Source organism: Crinia signifera, unplaced genomic scaffold (genome assembly GCF_055691185.1).
Source record: "Crinia signifera unplaced genomic scaffold, ASM5569118v1 HAP2_SCAFFOLD_806, whole genome shotgun sequence".
Lineage (NCBI taxonomy): Eukaryota > Metazoa > Chordata > Amphibia > Anura > Myobatrachidae > Crinia > Crinia signifera.
Window position 1 is genome coordinate 7837 of NW_028142715.1, and position 10619 is coordinate 18455.

Sequence of the window (10619 nt, forward strand, 5' to 3'; positions counted from 1 at the left end):
GCTCTGGCCTTCGTCTGCGGATCTTCGCCTCCAGTGAAGTGTATGGCCTTTGTCAAACATACATAAAAAAAAATAAAAAAATGATACCCGATCTATTGTCTGCGGGCAGACGTGATTCTAGTCTGGCTCTAAACACAGATATTTCTCCATTCCCAGGAGAGAAATTGGCCTCACACCACTTGCTGAAACACAGGGGCGGATTGGCCCACCGGGAAACCGGGCCGTTTCCCGGTGGGCCGGCACATTTTAGAGTCATAGCGGCCGCCCACCCTCCCTGGCTGGGCCGCGGCCACCAAACCGCCATCTCCGCGGTTACCGGCCGCGGCCGCAGCAAAATGCCCTGAATAAACATGGCCGCGGCTGTGGCCGAAGTTGAAATGGCCGCGGGAGGGCTGGTGCGCATGTGCGGCCGCACACAGCACCTCCCGCGGTGCTTACAGCCCGACTGACACACTTCCGGGTTTTGCGGCGCCACCCTTCTCCCCGCCAGCGGAGCTCTGAAGCCGCGCAAAAAATTAAATGTATGTGAGCGGCTGCTGGGAGAGAGAAGTGCGGATGCTTCAGTAATGTCCACAGCTGTGTCTGCTTTCATTGATGCTTTGAGTAGGGCACTCAAAGCGGCAATGAAAGCAGACACAGCTGTGGACATTACTGAAGAATCCGCACTTCAGGGCGATGGTTGCTGCTGGGAATCAGAAGCAGCGCTGCAGCGGTCGGGTGCCTACCTCGGGGGATCAGCAGCCAGAGGAGCCGGCTTGGTGACAAGCAGAACAGGCAGGGATCGAATGTGTTCCTCACTTGATTTGTATGCCTGGGGGCTCCACTCTACACTCTCCCTGCACAGGCTGCTGCTGCGTGCTGCTGAACTTCCTGTGTCAGAAGAATGAAGCTCCAGTTCTATAAAGGTGGTGGCTGAGGGTATGATTCATCGGGGTACTGACAGGTAATGCACTTCCACTGTACAGTGTGTTTGTCACTGTGTGTGCATGTTAGTTTGCCCTCCCCTGCCCATTTCAATTACAGCAGCTGTAATGGGGTGCTTTCAGCCAGGACCCTGACACTGCAAAATGGCACCTAGCTGCTCTGAGATTACCATCCCTGGCCCCACTGCCCCAATGTACACCATAATTCTCCTCTCTCCTGCTCATCCACCCACCCACTATTCCTCCTCTCTCCTACTCTCCCACTATTCATCCTCTCTCCTGCTCTTCCACCCACTCTTCCTCCTCTCTCCTGCTCCATCCACCCACTATTCCTTCTCTCTCCTGCTCCATCCACCCACTCTTCCTCCTCTCTCCTGCTCCATCCACCCACTATTCCTTCTCTCTCCTCTTGTTTCTCCCACTAATCCTCCTCCATACTCCCGTATCTAGCCACACTAGTAACCATTCTCCCCCCAATTACAGTGCACCCCCTGTCATTTTTTCATCTGGATCATGCATTAGAGTACAGTAGCCAAAGAAGGAGGGGGCAGTTTAGACTGAAGGAGAAAAGGGGAGGCCATCCTTTAAGGCAGTGGTTCCCAACCCTGGTCCTCAAGTACCCCCAACTGTGCACATTTTCCAGGTCTCCACACAGAATCACAGGTGACATAATTAGCTCCACCTGTGATCTTTTAAAACGTGTCTGAATAATGAGTGCACCTGCTGGGTGACCTGGAAATGTGCACTGTTGGGGGTACTTGAGTACCAGGGTCGGGAACCACTGCTTTAAGGGACAGTTTCTGCAGGGCAGGCATGCCATCTGCATTTCCTCTGCCACAGTGCAACCTACCTTCCCATTTAATCTGCTTAATCCCTTCCCCCATCCCAGAGCTGTCATATGCTTTGATACAGGCAGAATGGGGCTCTGGGCATGGCCAGCGGTGAGATGATGTGTCTAACCAACTGCGTCTCCATGCTTTGTAACTTATATTTCAGCTAACAGTATAGGTGCAGTAGGCAGAAGCTGGGCTCCCGGGGGGGTGTAAGAGCAGGGTCAGGGCACAGCATACTGCAGACTTTGGCCACTGAGCTGGAGGGAGTGAAGACAAGCTGTAATGTCACTGTAGTGTAGCATTTACAGTGTAGTGATATAGTGCTGCATATTGAGGGAATGTACTGTAGTGTAGAGGAGTGGAGGCAATGTAGTGTAGAGGAGTGGGGGCAATGTACTGTAATGTAGTGATTTCTTTCAGTGTAGAGATATACTGTAGGACCTGATTCTGGTTGGCTTAGACTTGCGGAGTCAGGTCCTAGACCTGGGCGGGCGGCTGACGTCCTGTGGTGGGAGGCAGGTTGGTGGGGGCCTAAAACATATGTTTGCACCTGGGCCTACTAGACATTAGTTCCGCCACTGAGTGCTGTGTAGGGAGATCGGTGCTGCTGCTGTGATCTGTGCGGTGCTGGTAGGTGGGGGTTGCTGTGCAGGAAGAAGGGTTAGGGGTGCTGACATGCTGGGATAGGTGTTGGTTGCTGTGTTGTGCTGGAACAGGGTTGGTGAGTGTGGCGAGATGGCATACAGGGATGGGTGCTCTGCTGTGATCTGTGCTGTGCTTGAAGAGGGGTTTTAAATGAGGGGTGCTGTGCTGGGTGAGGGGTGATGGATGCTACATAGTAAGGGGAGAGTCTGGGGTCCTGTGTTGTGAGGGTAGACTATGCCGTATAGAATGCCTTCTGTGGTAGGGCTGTAAGGGACTTTACGCTAACATCCCCCCGTCATTTAGGTGCTTATTTTTTTTAAATCTAGTTTAAGTTGCAGCTGACACCAGAGACGGGAACTGCGGTCTGAACCTTGCGGGAACCAGAAGCAGACAGCTAGAGACGGGAGCCTGACCCACAAAGCTGCTTGAAGCTGACACCAGAAGCAAGAGTCAGGAGCTGAGGTATGAACCTGGTGCTAGCCGGAAGCTGATATCTAGAAGCACGAGCCTGAAGATCGGATCGGACACTCGCAGCTGCCGGGAGCTGGCAACTAGAAGCAGGAGCTGTGCAGCAGCCTGGAGCTGACAGCCGGAGGTAAGTCGGGGGGTCGAGCGCAGCTTAGGATGTGGCAGTATGGCCCTCTACCTCACAAGCTGCTTCACACCACACTTGCACCAATGTTACATAACTCCCTCTTTCTCTCTCTCCGACTCTCCCTTTCTATCTCTATCCACCCCTCCGTCACTCTTTTCCTTTCTCTCCTTTCCTTTACAGCTGATTTCTCCCTCCTCTCTATTTCTCTCTCCTCTCCTTCTCTCTCCTCTCCTTCTCTCCCTTCTCTCTCTTCCTCTCTCTCCTTCTCCTCCTCCCCCCTTCTCTCTCTCTACATCCTTAGCCTCTCTATCTCCCTCCCTCTCATCCTCTTTTACTTTGTCTCTCCCTCTCCATTATTATTATTATAATTTTATTTATAAGGCGCCACAAGTGTTTCGCAGCGCCGTACAAAGGAACAATACAGGGAGACAAAGCTTGGCATAACATTGAATAAATAACAAAAATACAGTACAAATAAAGAGCGCCACAGATCAATACACATTACAGCTTGGATATAAGTAGTGAGGACTCAATCAACATACAACTAGAGGCTTGATGCCAATGATGGAGAGGAGTATGCGGACAAAGATGGTCACTGAGTGTTGGAGTATAGGAGAGCTGTGAGTGAAATGTGAAGAGAAGTGGGCTTTGACAACAGGAGGGAAGAGGGCCCTGCTCAGAGGAGCTTACAATCTAGTAGGAAGGGGAGACAGACAGATTGCAAGAGGTGCAAGCGAGTGGGTGGTGGTTAGATAGCAGGATGTAAACAGGCAGGGGGTCGGAGAACCAGCTGGTTTATGCAGTGGAAGGGTACGCTTTGATGAATAGGTGAGTTTTCAGTGCCTGTTTGAAGCTTTGCAAGGTCGGGGAGAGTCTAATGGAGCGAGGGAGTGCGTTCCACTGAGGGGGTGCAGCACGGGCAAAGTCCTGTACTCTAGCATGGGAAGCAGTGATCAGGGTGGAGGAGAGACGACAGTCGTCATTTCCCTCTACCCCTCTCTTTCTATCTCCCTCCTTTCTCTCCCCCTCTTACCCTTCTCTCCGCCTCTCTCCCTATCCATTCCCCTCTATCCCACTCCACCCTTCCCCTCTTACCCCCTTCCCTTTTTTCCCTCTGTCCCCTCTCCCCCCCTCCCTCCTCTTTCCCCACTCTCTATTTCTGTCACCTCTCTCTTCTGTCATCCAATGCCTCTACCTGCCATCCTCTGTCACACATTGCCTTCCCCTGGCATCATCCACTTACTACCTCTTTTACTCTCTCCCTGAGGTCACCCACTGCTTATCTCTATCACCCTTTGTCTCTCTTTGCCACTCTATCTCCCACTATCCATCCCCATCGTCCACTACATCACCCTCTACCTTTCCCCGGTGTGACTGTCACTATCTCCCCATTTCCCTCTCTCTCCTGTTGGTCTCTGACTTTTTTAGACATCACTCTTTGCCTCTTCCTGTTACCTTTTCACTGTCACCCACTGCCTCTCTACATCATTTCCTTTGAGACCACACCATTGTAAGGCCATGGCCATTGTTCCAGTTTTTTTACTTTTTGCACTGGGAGCCGAATTGCCAAGAAACAGTCCAATTGTTTTTGGCTGAGGGGATCAAAATTTCTAGTTACGCCACTGAAACCCCCCCCCCCCCCCCCCACACACACACAGCCTAACCCTAACCATACTCGCACCCCTGCGGCCTAACCTTAACCCTACTCATATCCCTCACAGGCCTTACCCTAACTAAAAAAAACACACACACAACCTAACCATACACCCCCTGCCCCCCTGCAGCCTAAACCTACTTCTACACACAACTCAGCCTAACCCTAATAATAATTCTTTGCAGCCTAGCTATAACCATACAAATACTGCTCCCGCCTGTCCCCTTATCCACACTACCACTACTCCAGCCGGCCCCTGCTTCCCACTACTGCTCCCGCCTGTCCCCTTATCCACACTACTCCTACTCCAGCCTGCTGCTGTTTCCCACTACTGCTCCCAGCCTGTCCCCTTATCCACACTACCACTACTCCAGCCGGCCCCTGCTTCCCACTACTGCTCCCAGCCTGTCCCCTTATCCACACTCCCACTACTCCAGCCGGCCCCTGCTTCCCACTACTGCTCCTAGCCTGTCCCCTTATCTTCTCTATTACTACTCCAGCCTGCCCCTGCTTCCGACTACTGCTCCCAGCCTGTCCCCTTATCCACACTACTACTACTCCAGCCTGCCCCTGCTTCCCACTACTGCTCCTAGCCTGTCCCGTTATCTTCACTATTACTACTCCAGCCTGCCCCTGCTTCCCACTACTGCTCCTAGCCTGTCCCCTTATCTTCTCTTTTACTACTCCAGCCTGCCCCTGCTTCCCACTACGGCTCCTAGCCTGTCCCCTTATCTTCTCTATTACTACTCCAGCCTGCCCCTGCTTCCCACTACTGTTTCTAGCCTGTCCCCTTATCCACACTACTATTACTCCAGCCGGCCCCTGCTTCCCACTACTGCTCCTAGCCTGTCCCCTTATCTTCTCTATTACTACTCCAGCCTGCCCCTGCTTCCCACTACTGTTTCTAGCCTGTCCCTTTATCTTCTCTATTACTACTCCAGCCTGCCCCTGCTTCCCACTACGGCTCCTAGCCTGTCCCCTTATCTTCTCTATTACTACTCCAGCCTGCCCCTGCTTCCCACTACTGCTCCTAGCCTGTCCCTTTATCTGCACTACTACTCCAGCCTGCCCCTGCTTCCCACTACTGCTCCTAGCCTGTCCCCTTATCCACACTACTATTACTCCAGCCTGCCTCTGCTTCCGACTACTGCTCCCAGCCTGCCCCCTGCTCCCCTCCAGGCCTCACTGTACAGTACCCACCCATAGCCACTATCCGCTCAAACCCCTGGCTTCCAGTATATACCTCTCTGACTTGTACACTACCGACAATATCCCTGCCCCCCCAGGAACATACACTGTCCATGCTACCCCAAGTCCTCCTAGCCACAGTACCCCCACCCCAGGGACATATACTTTCCACACTTTTTTGTGTGTGTGGAGCTCAATGTGTTTTTATTTTATTTCTGTGGGGGCTAATGGTTAATGTTTGCCCTGTCAGGGGTCAATGTATTTATTTTACCTGTTTGGGCTATCAGTAAATATCATTGTTTTCTATTTGAGCCAGTGTTTTATCTGGGGGGGAGAGGGGTAACAATGTGTTTATTCCTGTGGGGGGCAAATTGATTTTGATGTTTTTTTTTTCCTGCTGGTGCAAATGTGTTTGTATTTTCCTGCGGGGCCAGTCCATATATTTGGTGCACGGCCATGCACCAGGGCAGTGTAATGGCATTAGCATATAGCTGCAGATGCAACTGCAGCAAAAGTTGCAAGAAAGGCCGCAACTGCATGCAACCTGGAATTCTACCCTATAAGTAGGGATCCCGCCCCCTTTCACAGACCCCACCCCCTCAGCAGACTCCACCCCCATTAGGGCTGCTTTCATAAATTTCCCGGGCTGGTTTTTCATCCCAATCCGCCCCTGCTGAAACAGGTAAGGATCATATGGTCGACCTAAAGATTGTCGACAGTCATTAGGTCAACATACTGCAAGGTCGACATGGGTCAAGGTCAACAGGTCATTTGGTCCAAAAAAGCATTAGGTCAAAATGGTCTAGCTCTGGGGTAGCCAACCCTAGTCCTCGAGAGCTACCAACAGTGCATGTTTTGCAGGTCTCCTCACAGAATCACAAGTGAGCTAATTAGCTCCATCTGTATCTTTTAAAATGTGCCAGTGATTAATGAGTGCAGCTGTGCAGCAGCTAGGTTGTCTGTAAAATGTGAACTGTTGGTAGCTCTCGAAGGCTAGGGTTGGCTACCACTGGTCTAGCTCAACATGGGGTTTTGTACTTTTTTTTTTACCCGAATGCCGACACAGTCAACATGGACACAGGATTAAGTGCACCGCATCCCCTCGCATGTCTGGCTGTGCTTGGCACTCTATGTTATTCTCCCACCGCACCCTAGTGCAGGCGTTCCCAACCACGGTCCTCAAGGCACACCAACAGTACAGGTTTTAATGATATCCAGGCTTGAGCACAGGTGACTTAATTAGTACCTGTGATTTGGATTAATCCATCTGTGCTGAAGCCTGGATATCACTAAAACCTGCACTGTTGGTGTGCCTTGAGGACCGTGGTTGGGAACGCCTGCCCTAGTGGATGGTAGGGCATGAAATTCCGCCTGTCGGCACATGTCGGCTCAAAAAAACCCCCAAAAATCCAGTGAAAAACCCAGTCGACCTAGACCATGTTGACCTAATGACCTGTCGACCTAGACCCATGTCGACTTTGCAGTATGTCGACCTGATGACTGTCGACCATCTGATATCGCTGATACAGGTTAATAGATAGAGGCTATCAATCCGAACGGCCTGTAATTGGTATAGCTATCTCACCCCTGCATTACTATATTAAGTATCAATTGGTAATGGGGGAGGCGCACCCAGGAATATGTATTAGACTTGGAAGCAAAGAAAGATAAAGTATTCCTACAAGGGGCAATCTAGGTTAGCATATATTAATGTTCTGATTAATGTTATAGGTACATTAATAAAGTGACCCAAGAAACAGAGAATTGGCTAAAACATGATGTTTATTGAATCATTTATTAAGGACAGCGAAATATTAAAAACATAAGTGAAAAGTGATAAATGTGAAATAAAGTGCATTAGAAAAAAAATTAAAATAAGTCTGTTACGTGTGTGTTATCGGTCATAGCATGTGTGTCTGTAATACTGTTATTAATCTCCACGCAAATATCAATTATTGCTCTAATTAGGCTGTCTTGTAAATTCATCAACAAAGGGACATGTGCACGTTTCAAGATGACGGGTGCAGCAAAATTGTTAGGAATAAAGGTGCGTACACACGGGGCAATATGATCGCTGGCAATATATTGCTAGATTATATTGCCCAGTGTCCCGTTTTGTGAAAACGGGAGCGCGCACCCGGCGATTTATCGCTGGTGCACACTCCAATCACTGGCAATATGGTCGCTCAGCAACCATATTCCCAGCTATTTCAGCCCCTATCGCCCCCGTGTGTACACAGCATAATCGCCCCCGGATGACGTCAGCGAACCGGGACCAGGGCGGTCTTTTCGTATGGGCTTAATGGGCACTTGCTCTGGGGCCCCAGGTGTATAAGGGCCATACTCTGATAGCTGAGGATCCCCTTTTTCCAGGGATACCAGCATTTTTAAAATCGGCCCTGGAGAAATGGAGATATCCAACTTCAAAGCAGCAGTCCACATCTGACCTGTTAATTGCACTTCCCAGTCAGAATTCTCAGGTTCTCTCTGACTTAAGGTGCCCATACACGTCTCGATGCGGGCGTGCATTTTGAGCTTAAATAGCACGCATCGCATTCATCCTTGTACATGCGTTGTGCATACAATGCGATGAAAAGCAAGTACAAAAAGTATGTGCAGCACATACTTTTCTCTTTCAATGGTCCTGGTGACACAGCTTCACATTGGGATGTAGGAGGGTCCGCAGGAGCCAGGCACCTATCCTAAAGCTTTTGGAGGGTAGGCTCCTCTCCTACTGCATCCCAGACTCCTCAGTTCGTGTTAGGTGCCCACTGGAGTGGGTGCTATTCTAAAGGGCTGCCGGAGCAGCCGAAGGAGTAGAGTTAGTTAGGGTTTTTATTATTTTATTAACTTTTACACTAGCTAGGTAGGCACAGTGTGAGGATTCTCATTAGTGAATCCTCACACTGCTAGCACAGCAGGAGCTGACAGAAGCGCGTCCTGTCAGCTCACTGTGCACAGGGGAGACGCTGCCTGGCCTCCCTGTGCAGTGCTTACAGCTTCTTTTAAGAAGCTACGAAAACTCCACAGAATGATACTGAGCGCTGATTACCTATTCTACCGACTGTCCAGGATACACAACCAGTGTCCAACATACAAATTCTCAGTTGAAGTAAAAAAAATTGTGACATCTAGTGGTGCGAATAGGAACTGCAGGCAATCATCCCGATCATCCCTTTTTGTGATCATCCTTTTAGTACATCCGCAAATGGTGCCCTGCATACACAAATACATCCACTATAACCACAAACCCTAGCATACTACACATCCTATAACTAGCGAGTCTACCACATACCGACATCCTAAAAAAGAAACCTCCTCTATTACCCATAACGCCCAGCATAAACACACAACAGCGCACATATACCTGTACCACAGCCGCACAGCATCTGCCATGAGCCTGACGTCTGCCTTGTGTCCCGTGTCCTCGGCTCCTGCAGCAGGAGGTGCTGGGTCGTCCTCTGCTCCGCCTGTTGTGCTGTTCTGGGTCGGCCTCTGCTTCCACCCCCGGCTCCTATCAGGCTGGGGATCCTCCTCTATCCTCTCCTCCGCTGGGCTGTCACCTGTCCTCTGAGCAGCTCCTGTCCTTGATGTTACATCGTGTTCTTAACTTACTTTCGGGCAGGCATCTCTACGGGCAGCTCCGCACCACTGAGGGGGCTTCTACAGGTCTCCAGCTAGGGGTCCTTTGCATGTCCTCCAGTCCTGGTTCCTCGAGAGCGGGTGTCCTTCGCGGTGCCTGCGCACCTTGGTCTCCACTTGCTGCGTCCTCTATCTTCTTCGGAGCAACTTCAGGAGAATCCTCCGGCTGGGTGTGCTCCCAGGTAATTTACCCCCTCAGCACCTTCTTCCTTGAGGTTCTAGTCTTCACCCTCTCGGCTCCTCCACAGGCAGGCACTATGTAGGACACCTCGGCAGCACACATCATTCTGTTCTCTCTGGGTTTGGGGCTCCTCCTGTGGTTGGCAGCTAGTGGGGGCAGCGCGGTTCCCTTCCCTCTGGCAGGTGGCAGCAGTAGGGGACTTGGAGGAGCCTGGCTCTCCTTGCGCCATTCCTGGTCTCACAGCTGCGCAGCCTCCGCTCCTTACAGGTCAGCAGCTCACAGCACTGCACAGGCCCTTGTCCTCTCCAGGGATCACTCTTCCCGGTGCCGGCTCTCTCTGTTGTGGGTTATGCATCGCTGCAGGACCGCCTCTGATCCCCCTGCCCTACCTCTCTATAGTCCCTCTCACTGGCTCACCCGCCATATCCTGTACTGGCTGTATCATATATTTTTATATTTCTTTATACTCAAAGGCTATATATCCCCCTTCCCACACAGATTTAAGTTGCGACTATTTGACACAGTGGCTGCCTTGATAAAGGTACCAGCGGGGACCGAAACGTCAGAAGATCTCTCTTGCAGAAAATAAACTTTGGATTACCTCCTGGTTGTACCTCCATTGAACTACAGACTGGTGAGTGCTGTTTATTCCCCCAGTGGGGGTTCTTTCTGGTATCTATCTATCTAAGGAATTATCCAAGCAGGCAGCGGCACTCCATGGGCTTAACAATGTGTTTATTGGAGGTGACCGACGTTTCGGGGACTGGATACCCCTTTGTCAAGGTGTACAACGCGTGCGGGTGACACAGCAAACATTTAAATACATACAGCATGTGCATACTCACCATTCCCGTACGTGGAGCGTCCCGGTTGCGTCCAGTGCGGCTTCCGGTGCGGGCGGATGTCAGTGGGCGGAGCCTCACTGCATCATCACGCTCCCCTCTGTTGTAGATGGGTT

General features: G+C 51.0%; 1 long non-coding RNA gene across 2 annotated transcripts; it reads left to right on the forward strand.

Moving 5' to 3' along the window:
• Positions 1 to 623: 623 nt before the first annotated feature.
• Positions 624 to 10366, forward strand: LOC146056545 (uncharacterized). Of its 2 annotated transcripts, none has more exons than XR_014469328.1 (3): positions 624 to 943; positions 2728 to 2996; positions 10160 to 10366. It is a non-coding gene; the product is annotated as an uncharacterized LOC146056545 (long non-coding RNA). The 2 variants fall into 2 exon arrangements; XR_014469329.1 differs by having other exon boundaries at positions 2728 to 2863.
• Positions 10367 to 10619: the final 253 nt, after the last annotated feature.